This window comes from Myotis brandtii, unplaced genomic scaffold, assembly GCF_000412655.1.
Source record: "Myotis brandtii unplaced genomic scaffold, ASM41265v1 scaffold871, whole genome shotgun sequence".
NCBI lineage: Eukaryota > Metazoa > Chordata > Mammalia > Chiroptera > Vespertilionidae > Myotis > Myotis brandtii.
Genome location: NW_005371555.1, coordinates 1,507,675 through 1,522,606, shown reverse-complemented (window position 1 = coordinate 1,522,606; position 14,932 = coordinate 1,507,675). Strand labels below are relative to the sequence as shown.

Below are 14,932 nucleotides of genomic sequence, written 5' to 3'. Positions count from 1 at the left end.
TCTTCAAGGTTCTTCACATATGTACACCTTAAGAGATATCAAGTAGGCGTAACATGTTCTCAAAAAATTAGGGTTGGCACGCAGAAGAATTTTGAGTCAGAGATTTTGCTGGTTTTGGCACACACTCACAAAAAGGTTGCCCACCCCTGCTATAGACTTATCTTAGAGATTAATAAATTCATGCCTAGAAAATTGGTGTCCTAAGTTACCAGTTAGTTACCGGCACTGGAAACCAAATATCTGCCAATCTTTCCACTAAGACCAATAGCTTTCCATACAGTTTATTCCTGGCCTTAATTATCAGCTATGGTAAAGTTTCTTGATAGGAAGAGTAGATTCTGAAATCATTTCTTGGAGTGCCTCTGAACACTAACAAAAGCTGAGAGTTAGGACAGTGACACTTTATATTAGATTTTTGGGATGCTTTCAATGGCGTCATTTCTCCATTTCATTGCAGGACCATATTTCTGGGTTTTATTCTCATGATTCAATGCAACGAAAAAAGTCAAGCATAGTGTTTACCTGAATAATTGGAACAGCTTCTTATTTATTCTTTGGATAAATGTATTCATTATTTACGCATTACATATTTATATAACATTTTAAATGCATATGGTTTTATAAACCTTGTCTAACATATATTGTATGCAGACTATAATTACCAGAAATTGAAGCATATCTTAAAATATTGTAAGAACCTTCAGAGAATGTCTAGCCTCTTTTATTTTACTACTGATAGAACCACTGTGGAATCTACAGAATGTCACTGCCAAACCATCTGATAGAACAATGATTTCTTATCCTTCTCTCAGTTCCATGATCTCTTAAAAGGGATGTTTAATACCTACTCAGTATCTGCCTGACTGCTAGGCTATTATAAGAAAGGAGAAGATAAACTTTTAAGAGTAAAAAGAGTTCTTATGCTTGGTATTTGGTGAGAAAACATTGTACCAATCATGGTGGTCTCTGGAAGGATACCTCCCAAGCTATTCATTTTTTAAAAAATATATTTTTATTAATTTTTTAAAGAGAGGAAGGGAGATTGAAGGTTGAGTGATTTTTATTTGCATTGAATTACAAGAGTCAGAAACATCGATGAGAGAGAAACATCAATCAGCTGCCTCCTGCACGCCCCCTACTGGGGATTGAGCCTGCAACCCAGGCATGTGCCCTGACCAGGAATCAAACCCAGGACCTTTCACCACACAAACCTTTCCCCACCCTACCTCTCCCCTGCCACTGACTTTCCTTCTCTCTCTCTCTCTCTCTCTCTCTCTCTCTCTCTCTATCTCTCTGGAAAATTATGATTCAAATCATAGAAAGTACAATAAAACGAATAGTTCTATTTTCGCAAATGTTCCATCTGTCATTTAGTGGATTACATAAGTGCATTTAACTTAAAGTATACTTCGGAGGTAATGAGAGGGATAGAGAGAGGGGAAAAGAGAAAAGGAGAGAGAGCATGAGACATCAAAGACAGTGGCAAATCCTTGATGCTCCTCCACTGAGACAGGAAGTCTAATGTTTCTACTCTTGAATTTGAACTGGCACTAGTGACTTGCTTGAGCAATAGAACGCATCAGTAGTCACATTCTAGGACTTCTGAAGGTCAATAACTATATTTTTAAGCCTTACAGCTTCAGCCCAAGCCTTCTGAAACATTTAGTGTTGCAGATTGAATGGTGTCCCCCCAAAAGTTACTGAATGAACCACAGTACCTGAGAATATGACCTTATTTGGAAAGAGGATCTTTGCAGTTGAAATTAAGATGAGGTTTATAATGTATTAGCATAAGCACTGAATTCAAAGGCCGGTATCCTTATTATATATCTGGAGAGAGGTGTTAGGAGAGACAAAGACACAATTGGGGGAAGACGGCCACGTGAAGACAGAGGGAGAGATTGGAGTGATGCAGCTACAAGCTAAGGAATGCCCGTTGCGGGAACCCTCCAGAAGGTAGGAAGAGGCAAGGAAAGGCTCTTCCCTGGAGCCCTCAGGGGGAGCATGGCCCCTCCAGCACTTTGATTTTAGACAGATATCCTCCAATGCTGTGAGTATAAACTTCTGTTGTTTTAAGCCACCCATTTGTGGAAATGTATTACGTCAGGCCCAGGAAACAAATATATCTCGTCTTGGGATGCTCTCTCTGGGAATCAACACTGCACCCAATGAGAACCACAAGTCTCCTGGACAGACTACAGGTGACACTCATCAGCAGCCTCACTGAGCTGTGGGTCAAGCCAGGATCATCTGCCAGGCGTCCCAGCTGAAACAGCAGCTCGTGCGTGAAGTCACTGTGGAAGCTCCCACTGGTGGTTTGGACATGATCTGCCTAACCAACCCCTTCTGGAATTTCTGATCCACAAAACTGAGAAAAACAAACATGCTGTTTCAGCTACTAAGTTCTGGCGTAATTTGTTGCATGGCCATCATTAAGTGGAACAGAATCTAGAAGCTGAAAGTTGGTTACATAATAAACACATAAAATATATAGCCTTGGCTTTGGAACTGGGTAGCAGGTAGAAACCGGAAGGACTTTGAGGAGTCTGCTGGTGAAGGTGGGAATGACAATGAGGAAACTAATGGAGTCCAGAGAGCAGGGAGTCATTGTTATGCAGTGACAAAAAGTTTGGCAACCCTGTTGCCTGCAATATCATGTAAAATAAAGTTTGTCTAATGAACCCTTGGATTTTCCTAGAAAGATTTCTAAACATAATGGACAAAACCTCTCTCAAATTTCTGACCAAGAAATTAATCAGCGAAATAAATGATGCTGTAAGCCAAGCCACTGTTTGGAGTCAGAGAAAAGGAAGAATGGAGGTAGAAGAATAGCAGAGGGGAGTGTGATAAATTAAGGATGGTGACAAATCCTTGACACTCTTCCAACTGAGGCTGAAACTGAGCCTCCGGACCCTTGAATCTGGACTGGTGCTGCACAGCATTCCTCACATGCCAGGGAGCAACTGAAACAGGGAAAACGCTAGTGAGAGCACCAGAGATCAGCTTAAATTGAGAACATTCTGGAGAGACTAAAACATGAGCTGCCCTAGCCGGTTTGGCTCAGTGGATAGAGTGCTGGCCTATGGACTGATGGGGTCCAAGGTTTGATTCTGGTCAAGGGAACATGCCTGGGTTGCAGGCTCCATTCCCAGTTGGGGAGGGGGGCGTGCAGGAGGCAGCTTATTGATGATTCTCTCTCATCATTGATGTCTTTATCTCTCTCTCCCTCTCCCTTCCTCTCTGAAATCAATCAAAAAAGCAAAAACAAAAACCATGAGCTAATTCTGCCTCTTGATGCTCAAGCACTTCACCTGTAGCATGTTATTTTAATGTTTACATATTGCATGTACAGCCACAACATGGTCACTAACACAAACCCACTACTTTACATGATGTTTTGCCAAAGAATAGCTATCTGTTTAATTCTGAAGGAAAATCTGTATTTATTGAGAACTGTCATTTTTGTTCCTAATGTGGTATCTCCCTATAGAATTTTCAGGGGTAACCCCTCTTGCCTTAGGCACTACTTCAAAACCTCAACTTAACCTAAGATGTTATTCCATTATATCCTCACAAATGGAAAGCTTTCACACAAGTAGGACACTCCTGACAAAAGTGTTTGAGTGTTGGATGAAGAAGACACAATCTAATACTGTGCATTTATTCCACAAAGTATTTAAAGTGGCTCATGAGTGATATAGTCAACTCTCTATAAAAATAAAAATATGTACAAATACAGAATCAGAGAAAATCCAAGGAGAATAAAAGCAACAATTTATGAAGAAATATTCACACATGCTGTATTGTTATTAAGGTGAGTTTGATTCTGAGCTTCTAGGTAGCTAAACAGAAATGGAAAATACCTGTTTCATGTTTTTCATTGAAAGTGAGAAGAAAACATTTCTGTTGCAAATGAGAAACAAAGGTATTCATATCAGAATTCTGAAAGTAACATTCCTTAGGGAGTGACCACTAAGGACACCATGCTCTCAACATCTCTACAGTTAGCACCTTACACAGAAATACATTCCATTAATGTTTCTTCAAGCTTTCTCATTGGATAAGAACACAATTCCAAAGCTCAATTCAGGCAGACACATGCAAGGCCAAGAAAACATGTCCAAAGATGCAGTTCTATTTTTCCCTACTCTACTAGACTATGAGCTAGCTCTTGAAGGTTAAAGAATCAGCACAGAGAATTTAAAAAAGGGAAAAATAGCATATGTATCTGGCATGTGTGGACCACAGTATCAGAGATGGGCCATGGTTCTCTTTTCTGAGAGCACATGTGAGGCAAGGATCCATATATATATAATGTATAGCCAACAGGCTCAGCAAAACCACTCTCAAATTTATATATCCTTTTTTGATGTCATGTTAGTAATACGTATAACATCTACAGTAGTTTGTATCCAAAGACATTATTGATATAGGTACTGACAGATAATTAATCTTCTAAATTGGACATAAATTTATGGTATTGATACAGTACAGTGCTATAAACAGATTTTGTCTCCTTATGGTTATCTTAGTACCATTTTCTTTTCTCTAGCTTACTTTATTGTAAGAATATAGTATGGAATATAAATTAACACAAAAACGTGTGTTCACCTACAGTTTATGCTATCGGTAAGGCTTCTGGTCAACAGCAGGCTACTAGTTACACTTCTAAGGAGTCGAGAGTCCTATGTGGATTTTGACTGAGCAGGGCTTTGGTGCCCCTGACCCTGCAGTTTGCAAGGGTCTAGTGTAATTCCTTTTGTCCTAGTTAAACTAGCTGCCTAACTTTGGGAAAGAAGGTTCATCTCTCTGAGTCTATTTTCTGGGTGTTTTGGCTAAAATAAACCCTCCATAAAGCCCTCTCAGATCTAGTAATCTGTGAAACCATGGACTCGAAGTGCATCATAAACTGCTCAGACCTACACTGTGGAGGCCTGCCTTCAGCACTGGGTGGTGGAGGTGAGGTTGGGCGGGGGGGCTGGGGGTTGAAGAAGGGAAGGGAGCTGGCTGCAGGCCAGGCGGCTGAAAGAGCACTTCAGTGCACAAGTCCCTACAGAAGCCTGCTTTAAAACATTTCTTTTTCCAAAAACTTGAAAATGTTCACGGTAGACAAGTCTCTATTCAAAAAGCAATTCTTAAAGATGTTCAAAGATCAGAAGCAAAACTTGATATTAAAAAAAACTATCTCCATAAAAAACATATTGATCTGTAGGTTTAAACAAAACTAGAAACCATTCACATTATATACTGGATGCAAATTTTCCAAAATTTCTGTGGAGCCTATAATATATTTTAAGATATAAGCTTCTGGATGGAAATAAAATTCCCCAATAGTGACTGGGATGGAATGAAATGTTGCCTCCTTTGGTAATTTTGTCACTGTTATTGTAATTCCACACAAAACAGAAGCATGGTGTGACGGAAACAGCTTGAACCCGGGACACAGACCCAGCTCTAAGTCAGACTTCAACTGGAAATTTATGAGAGGAGATCCTGGGCAGGTTTCCTAAACTCTCTAACGCTCAGTATTAATATATGTTCTGTACAATGGGGATAATGTCCAACAGATGGGAATGTTTGAGGATTAAAATGCCAAGTAGCAGGTGGTTTCAACCCTTAACTCTACTGTAACGCAGCTCTTCCATGTACAGGAATGTCTCGTAGAGCCGTTTAGCTTGTTAGGTGACAGACCCTGATGTAGTCGCTGTTGTTCCTGCCCCGCTTTCCTGACTTACCATGACAACGGGCCTCCCTGAGAAAGGGCATCGAGTTGCTCCTCTGTGCCAGGCACTGTGCCAGCAGCATTCACATCTGTGATTCTGCTTATCCTTCACAGCATCCTAAGGGTTTCTAACACCGCAGTGTGCACGCGGTGCCAGGGCACCTGCTGGCGACCACTCACTACCCTGAAGGTGTCTTCTCTGGTCATGACTGTTATTCCATCAAGATCTCTTATTGGACACGTTATTCTTTTTTGTATTTTTCCAAGTTATTGAAGGTACTAAAATGATAAACCCTTAATAAGTGAAGCAATCACCATGGTATGAAAATATTTCAAGCACTGAAACTATCAACCATATAACTAACTACAAACAGAACTACCCAGCACACAAAATTAATTTGGGGCATCCTTCCTTCCCTCAAGTTCCACGTGTCTGGAGTAGATGAAAGGCCCTTTCGTGGCCTTCTCTCCTCATTCTCTTTTCCCATTATCCTATTGAAATACCTGTCCTCTCTCTCATATTTTTGTTTGCATCTTCTCTTCTCTCGTCCCCTGCCCTCATCTTTCCCCCTCCTTCTTTCACCTCTGTTTTTCTTTCTGAGCTGGCTTCATTCTCCTCTTTTTAAACTGGCTTACATGGAGACCAATTTCTTTCTAGCTGCTTTTTCAGCTCAACATGTTTTCGCATATCACCCTCTGAGTCTTGTTATGTTCCAACTTTAGCATCACAACTTATCTTAGAATGAAGTGACCCAGCAAAGGGAGGCAGAGTACATGGTATCTTTGAGGCTCTGTGGGAGGGAGGAAGTGGCACTTTCAATCAAGGTCTTGGGGGGAGCAGGGGAGAAATCACTATATAGAAGCTTTTCCTATTTCTGAATGTACAGATTTCAGAAACCTTTGGTACAAACTAATGGGAACATCAGAATGGTCTTCGATAATGAAGAAATTTAAAAAAACATTTGGAAGAGTGACCAAGTACTTTTAAGAACTGAGAAAAGAATTATCCTGATTTTTATCCACTTTCTCTAAAGAACCAATTGTTGTGGAAAAACCATAAAAGTCTAAATTCAGGACTGATTCAAAAGAACTGACACGTAGCCTTATTCAAATTCAAAAGAGCTTTAATGGGAGACACTGACATACACAGGCAAAGCAGCTGATCACTCCCAGTGGTGGCATTCCAGCTTTCGGGTAGTCAGCCAAGGCCGAGGCTACAGAGAGTTAAATAGTCGCAGAGGGTTAAGCAGAGAGTCCAACATTTCCCAGTGGCCTTTACTGCTAGAGCCATATTTCATCTCTGAGTTAGTTCCCGTACACTCCACCCCAGATGGAACATGGGTCCTTCCATTCTACGCAACAATCTTCCGCAAATTCCCTCGGACCCTTCACACCATAATGGTTTGGAGTTGGAGGGCACAGCAACAGTATACTCCATAGGTGCCCGACATAATTAACACACAAACAGTAATAATAATGCCCAACAAGAGCCCCCTTCCAAGGTAGCTATACAGACTGAAACCAAGTGGACGGAGGAACAATTCCTAACTGCGGAAGAGCTGAGATGTGGTTAGTCCATGCGAGTCCCTCGGCAGCAGAAGAGGGCATTTCTCCGCAGACCCAGCAGTGGCTCTCATTCTGGGGTGCTGCCAGGGCAGGAGCCCAGGTGGGGAACAGGTTACCTTGCAGGCTCTGGCCAGAAAGACACAGAAGTTACAGGCATGAGCAAGGGCAAATCATAAGCTTCAGGAACAATACAGGCTATTTTGTCATCTGTACTAAGCACCGTGGCTGGGAGTAGTTTCTGCCCTGGTTTACGCCACCACACTGAGCTCCCAGCAGGGGATGGGGTAGGTGGGGGCACTAATGTAAGGGGAGGAATGATAATACCCCAAATTGCCGTGAAGGGTGTGCCCTTACCCAACGAGGAGGTGTTGGAAGCAACCAAGGAGTTATCTGCAAGTTAAGATTTTTGTCCCTCCACGTAGGCTCCAATGAGCCCAAACCACCTGGAGGGGACGTGCCATACCCAAGGTACTCGTAGGTGACTGGTCCCTGGCCCTAGGTCATGCGGAGCCATCAACAATAAGGCACTATGTGGCCCAGTGGCAGAGTCTATTCGGCAGTCCAGCTCTCCAGCTGAATCCTCATCGCTGTCAATGGTCCACTGGTTAAAAAATGATCTACACTAGGACATGCTTGTCTGTTGAGGTCCATCAGAGCTTCTGGAAACCTATGTGTCCACCCCTTTAAAGAGTGGGTTTCTCTTCACAGAGTCCATTCATGCTCTCAATCAATCCAGTGGCTTTAGGATTACAGGGCAGATGGAAGTGCCACATTATACTCTTCTCATTGGCCCATTCCTGCACCTGATGACCAGTGAAATGAGTCCCTTGGGCCGTCTGTATATAGCACCCAGTTGCCTAAGTCCCTGTATGGTAGCCTGCTGGGTTGCTTTCTTATTAGGAGCTGCTAGCAACAGGCCAGCGGCAGTACCAATGCATGTTAACGTGTATCTGCACTTCTGAGGTGGTGGCAAGGGTCTGATGTAGTCTACCTGCCACCTCATGGCTGGTGCCCTTGCTATCTGTCCAAGATGCCATGGCAATTGTCTCTTGCATTCAAGGGATCAAGGGGTACACTCCTGGTATGCCTCCTTAATAAAGGCATGGGTGTGGCGCATGCCCACTTGTTAGACAATTTCCCAAAGAGTGTGTACCACCTTGTGTTCAGTCTATGGAGCCAGTGGGCGACTTCTTGAGGGTCACTGCTTTCCTCTATGTAGCGGACCTGGGCGGCTCCTGATCTCCCGGAGGGGTTGTAACACTGTGGGCTGGTGCATGGTACACTGTGACCTCCACAGCCTCTTGTTCTTCCCCAGATCTCATTCCACATTTCAGCTCCCATCATGGGTGGTGCTGCACTTCCCACTTGTCCTTTTTTCATTGTCCTCTCCACCACTTGAGGCCTTTGTAGGCAGCCCAGCTGTCAATCACCAGAGTGACACGGCTCGATTCATGCATTAGAACCATCCAAGCGGCTTGCAGATGTGCCCACGGACTGCTCTGCTGGTTCCTCCATCCAACCATGTAGTGTCTGCACTCCGCTGCATGGCCACTGCAGTCCAGCGGGGCGGGTTGCCCTCAGTGTACCAGGCAGGCACAGGGATTGATGCCTGACCTTCTTTAATAGGCAACTCTAATGGTGGATGTGTCTGTCCACAAACCCGTGTCAGTGCCCAGGGGTATTTCACTTATACACGTGACTGGGCCCAAGATGACAGGCGGCTCAGCACTACTGAACTGGTCGATAGAGCACATTGCTGCTGCAGGGAGGCATACCACTCATGCAGGACTGAACCACCTGAGTGGGCTTTGGCAAATTCCCAGGTTCATGCGGCAATGGGGTATCGTGTCCTCAGTGTCCTTGGCAAGGCGTTCGTGATGCCCTCTGCATGCTGCAGACAAAGGAATGCTGCCAGCAGCTGCTCCTTCACAGCACTCTCCCTCTGCTCAGTTTCCTCCCACAAGCGGGACCAGAAACCTCGGAGCACCTTCCTCCCATCCTGCTTTTGCTGTAAGCCCCACCCAAAGCCCTCTGGGATAGACCGAAACATCTAATTCACAGGGTTGGTTGCATCCACTACCCCCAATTATTGAGTTTGTTTAAATGCCACCTTTACACTTGCCAAGGCATCAGTGTGCTCTTGTCTCCAATCTCAATTACTCCTCTCTTTACAACCCACACACGTGGCCTAACAGCTGAGCTACATGGGAAATAAAAGAGAATAAAAGACCTCCAATATCCCAGCAATGGCACAAACGTTTGCAATTGTTTCGCTGATTCTGGCAGAGAATAATTTTGGATCTTGTCCAGCACAGCAGCGGGAATGACTCTAGTCTTACTAGACCAGACAAGTCCCCAGAATCTGACAGAGGACCCAGGCCCTTGCACCTTTTTTCAGTTAACGACCCATCCCGGTCCTTCTAAGGGCTCCAGCAGACGCTCTGACACCTTCTATAAAATAGCAAGGTCATTACCAGTTAGCATAATGTCATCAATATAATGATGTAATGCCACCCCCTCCCCACCTTTCCACGTAGATATATCTTTGCTACTAAACCATGGCGCATGGTGGGGCTATGGAGGTAGCCCTCTGGCAACACCTGAGACGTCCCGTGTTCTCCATTCCAGCTGAAGGCAAACTGGCCTTGGCTTTGAGGGTCTATGAGAATACTGAAGAAGGCATTAGCAAAACATAATACAAAATGGCATGTTCCCAGAGACTCACTGACTTCATTCAATAATTAGGCAATATAAGGAAGAGCAGCATGGATTTGAAGGACTACTTTATTAAGCTCCCAGTAGTTCACAGTCACCTGCCAGGACCTGTCTGGTTTACGGACTGGCCAGACAGGGCTGTTAAAAGGACTAAGAATCCTGGAACACCAATTTGAAAGAATGTATGCACCCCTATGTTCATAGCAGCACAATTTACAATAGCTAAGCTCTGGAAACAGCCCAAGTGCCCATCAGTAGCTGAGTGGATAAAAAAGATGTGGTATATGTTTATACAATGGAATACTATGCAGCTGTAAAAAAGAAGGATCTCTTACCCTTTGAGACAGCATGGAGGGAACTGGAGAGCATTTGCTAAGCAAAATAAGCCAGTCAGAGAAAGATAATAAAAGCCTAAGCGACCATTTGACCGGTAGCTATGATGTGCACTGACCACCAGGTGGCAGACACTCAATGCACAAGCGTGAAAAACATGGAACAGACTGATGCCGGAGCCGGGGGGGGGGGGGGGCGGAGGGCAGGAAGAGATTAACCAAAGAACTTCTATCTATATATGCATAACCCGTGGACACAGATAATAATAGGGTGAAAGCCTAGGTTGGAGGGAGCCAATGGGGATAAAAAAGGGAAAATCTGTAATACTTTCAATAATAAAGATAAATTACAAAAAAGGACTATGAGTTGGATGGATCATGCCCACTCTTTGTGGCTCTTTAACAGTATCAGTGATCTCTGCAAGACCCCCAGGTAAATGATTCTGTCTCACCAATGTAACCCTCCTCCTTTCATGAAATCAAACCACAGTTGTTGGTGGGGAGACCCCGATCACACCCTTCTCTCCACACTTCCCACCCTTCTTGCAGGTTGTCAGAATATTAGCCCATCTTCTGGCTCTGTTTCTCCTAAATCTGCAATAGCCTGGGCCATGCGATTTACTGGCAGTCTAACCGAGGGGTTCAGGATCCACACCAGGGGTTGGGGGAAGACTGTAGTATATTATCTTTCATGCCACAGGTAAAGAGTTCACTATCAGGTGCCCAGAAATGCTGTCCATAAACAGCATTCCTCATCCCAAGATCTAATTCCTACAGTTCTTCTAGGACCTGCCAGCAGGTTAGGGAGGAGGGCAGATGGCCCACACTGGACCAAGCTTCCCCGTATGCCACCGTATCCCTGCCAGCAAGGAGACCTGCTCTTCATTCACAGCCCCAGAGAGGCGCAATCTGAGTTGGTTGTGTGGTAATTGAGGCTAATTTCGACTTATCTCCCTGTCAAGAGGACACCCGAGTCCCACAAATGCAGCAACCAGCCTGCTACAGACTCCTTCCCTGTCTGTCTGTACCTGTGTCCTCCCTCTCCTGACAGCTGAGGTACGTTCTCTGGTGAAAGTGAACTGACGCCTCTCTTGCACAGATTGGCCAGTTCAGTCCCTGCAGCCACGGTGTCTGTCTTAACCTTTGTTACCATTACTGGTCGTGTTTGTAACTCCGGCATCTCTATTATGTTCCCCTCTTCCTCCTCCAATAAGGGGTAAGAGCAGGAAGAATCCTCTGTGGGGTCGCAAGTCCTGGGATCCCAATGTGCCCTGATCATGACTACCCAGACCCTTTCAGTTCCACTGCCCTACAGGCTAAAGTTTCTACCTTCTGTTATAGTAATCATTATGGTACTTAATGTTAGGACCTTAGAATGTAAGACTTAAAGCATGTAACCCTGTGTGGACTGTTATAGTAATTATTATAGTGCCTAATGTTAGATATAGGAATACTGTGTGAGACCCAAGAATGCACCCTTGTAACCCCACTAGTCCTGGTAAACAACCTATCTGATGGGAACGCCCAAAGCCTGTACACACCCATAGATTAGCAGACCCCGGGTGGACCCACACATGGCAGCCGCTGATAACACACACACCAATGAAGACCACGCCTACAGAGGGGTATATAACCAGACAGTCTGATCGACCCAGCAGCGCACAGCTCTGCTGTCGCCAGAGCGTGAGGACCTGTGTGTGCTCACGTTTCGGTTTCCAGTACGAAACTCTGCCCAATTCACTGTCAACCGACGAAAGAGCCAGGAGCCAACGGCGCCGTCTACCTCTGTGTGTATCAGCGAGCATTGCCAGGTGGATCCTTCCCAGCGTCTGAGACCCATCAGGAACTGGTAAATAAATCCCGTGTGCTTGCATCTAACCTGTTTGTGTGTAATTTCTCCGGCTCGGCTCAGATCTCGGTGCTGTCTCTGTGAAAGTGTCCGACCAGAAGGTATTGGCACAAGCCTCAAGCAGATGGTCCAGACCACCTGTGCATGTCCCACTTAGGAGCAGCACCTCTATGGGAACCCCCCGCACCTCGACATAGGTGACGGGCCTTAAATATATAAGAAATAGAAGCTATTTGGGACACCTTCTCATCACTAATGCACAGATGTTGCCAGAGCCCTTCAGTAGGAGCAGCCAGTGCTATGTGGGCTTCCCCTTCTAACCGGAGATTCTTCTCCAAATGGTGATTCCTAGGGGCTAGTGCTAGTGCCTCTTCCCAGGAGAACCCCAAGCACAAAGGAGGGGCCAGCCTACTGCGACCACTGTGGCCTTCACATCTTTCTTTTCCTTACCTATCTTCAGCCACTCCCATAACTGCTACTCTGGCAGGCGTTTTCAGGGCATCTCCATACTCACTAACTGCTCCCCAAGCCTCCAATGCTTCTGCAAACTGGGCAAAGAATGAGCATGGCCATCCTGGGATTTCCTCCAGAGGAGCCCGTTTCCCCCCATTTCACTCCTGGCTTTCATGGGTTCTTCAGAATCCTGCTCACAGCACCAACTGTTGTGGGAAAGCCCCAAAATTCTAAATTCAGGATCAATTCTGAAGAACTGATATGTAGCCTCACTCAAACTCATAAGAGCTTTCATAGGAGAAACTTACCTACACAGGCAAAGCAGCTGCCTACTGCCAGTGGTGGCCAGCAGGGGAGAAATCCAACCCCTCCCAGGAAGGGCTCTCTTTCTCACAAGGGGCTTAATAAGAAAGCCATGTGGTGGGTAGTCACATAGATCACCAGAAAGAACAATGCATTTCTAAGTTAACAGGTCACAGCAGGCAGTTAACCACACTCTATACATTCTTTAACCTCCTTCCTGGGGCCTGACATTTATCTTAGGGCAGCATTCTGGCTTTCTGGGTAGTTATCCAAGTCTGGTACTCAGCCGTGATGACCCTTGAGTACATGGACCCAGAGATGAACTGGACCGTGTGCAGCATCTCGGAGAGTGGCTGCTTCAGTGACAACTCCCCAAAGAGGGCGTGCTGGGCCTGGTGGGCTTCCCGCGTGCCAGGGACAACCCTGAGGGTTGCACGCCCAACACGCACTTCGTGGTGCCCGTGCCGGGCAGCCGCGGAGCCGAGCTCTGGGTTGCCCTGGTGGCACGTGGGGGCTGCACGTTCAAGGACAAGGTGTTGGTGACGGCGTGGAGACACGCCTCGGCCGGCCATGGCGACTTATAACGAGGAGAGCCACAGGAACCTCACCGCGCCCATGTCCCACGTGGGGACAGGAAATATAGGTCATTATGGTTAGCTACTCAAAAGGCAAAGAAGTTTTGGATCTGATACAAAAAGAAATTCAAGTCAAAATGACCGTAGAGGTTGGGACTCGCCATGTTTAGGAGTTTATCAGTGGCCAGTCAGGGGTATTCGTGACCTTTGCCTTCATCACACGATGATCATCTCATTAGCGCGGCTAATATTTTCCTATATACAGCGTTTCCTTTATACTGGCTCACAGTTTGGAAGCCAGAGCCACAGAAAAGCAACAAGAAAGTTATTGGCCAGCTTCCGCTTCACACAATAAAGCACGGAGAAAAGGGCACCGCCGTGGACACTGAGAATTGCTCAGTGTGCACTGAGGATTTTAAGGTGAAGCATGTTATCAGAAATCTGCCATGCAAGCATATTTTTCATAGACTGTGCACTGACCCATGGCTTTCTGATCACCACACGTGTCCAATGGGTAGCTCGATGTCATCAAAGCCCTGGATACTGGGGAGAGCTTGAGGATGCCCAGGAGGTGCCAGCTGCTGAGGCAGCCCCAGGAGGTGCTGTGGCTTCTAGTTTGAGTGTTACTGTTCACAACAAAGACAGCAGTGTTGGGAGCCCCTCCCCGTCGCCCTCCACCAGTGACCCCGTGCCGCAGTGCAGCGGGTATCTTAAAGAAGACTCGGGAGAAAACACAGCCTTTACTGGAGACTGGCAGTAGCAACCCTCAGAGCGGAGGACCTGTCTCGTCGCTTGACCACTGACAGCGGCCCGGGTGGAGCTCTGAATTAAAAAAGTTTTTTTTTTTTTTACTTTAGCTCCTAGGTTATATATTTGAAAATAACGTACCTTTTGATGAACAATTTTACCTTTCATGGTCTGAGTTGATATACAAAGGGCTAAATATTTTATTCTTAAAGAAACTTGTTGATTACTGTTCATATATTTATCTACTGAAGTATATCATCCTATCCTACATAATAAAAGGGTAATGTGCAAATAGACCGAATGGCAGAACAACAGAACCAATCGAAGCGTAATATGCTAATGATATGCTAAGACTGCTCAACAGCTCACTATGATGTGCACTGACCACCAGGGGGCAGACAGTCAACTGGTTGACCAGTTGCTATGACGTGCACTGACCACCAGGGGGGAAACAGTCGATTGGTCAACCAGTCCCTATGACATGCACTGACCACCAGGGGGCAGATGCTCCAACCGGCAGGTTATCTTGCTGCTGGGGTCCAGCTGATGGGGACTGAGTGAGATGGACCATACATGCCCTGGAGCCCTCCCGCGGTCCCTCCCCGGCCTGATCATGCACTGGTGGGGTCCCTCAGCCTAGCCTGCGCCCTCTCACAATCCGGGACCCCTA

General features: G+C 45.7%; 1 pseudogene; it reads left to right on the top strand.

Moving 5' to 3' along the window:
• Positions 1-14,318, top strand: part of LOC102245210 — a 74,101-nt pseudogene extending 59,783 nt beyond the window's left edge.
• The last annotated feature ends 614 nt before the right edge of the window (positions 14,319-14,932 follow it).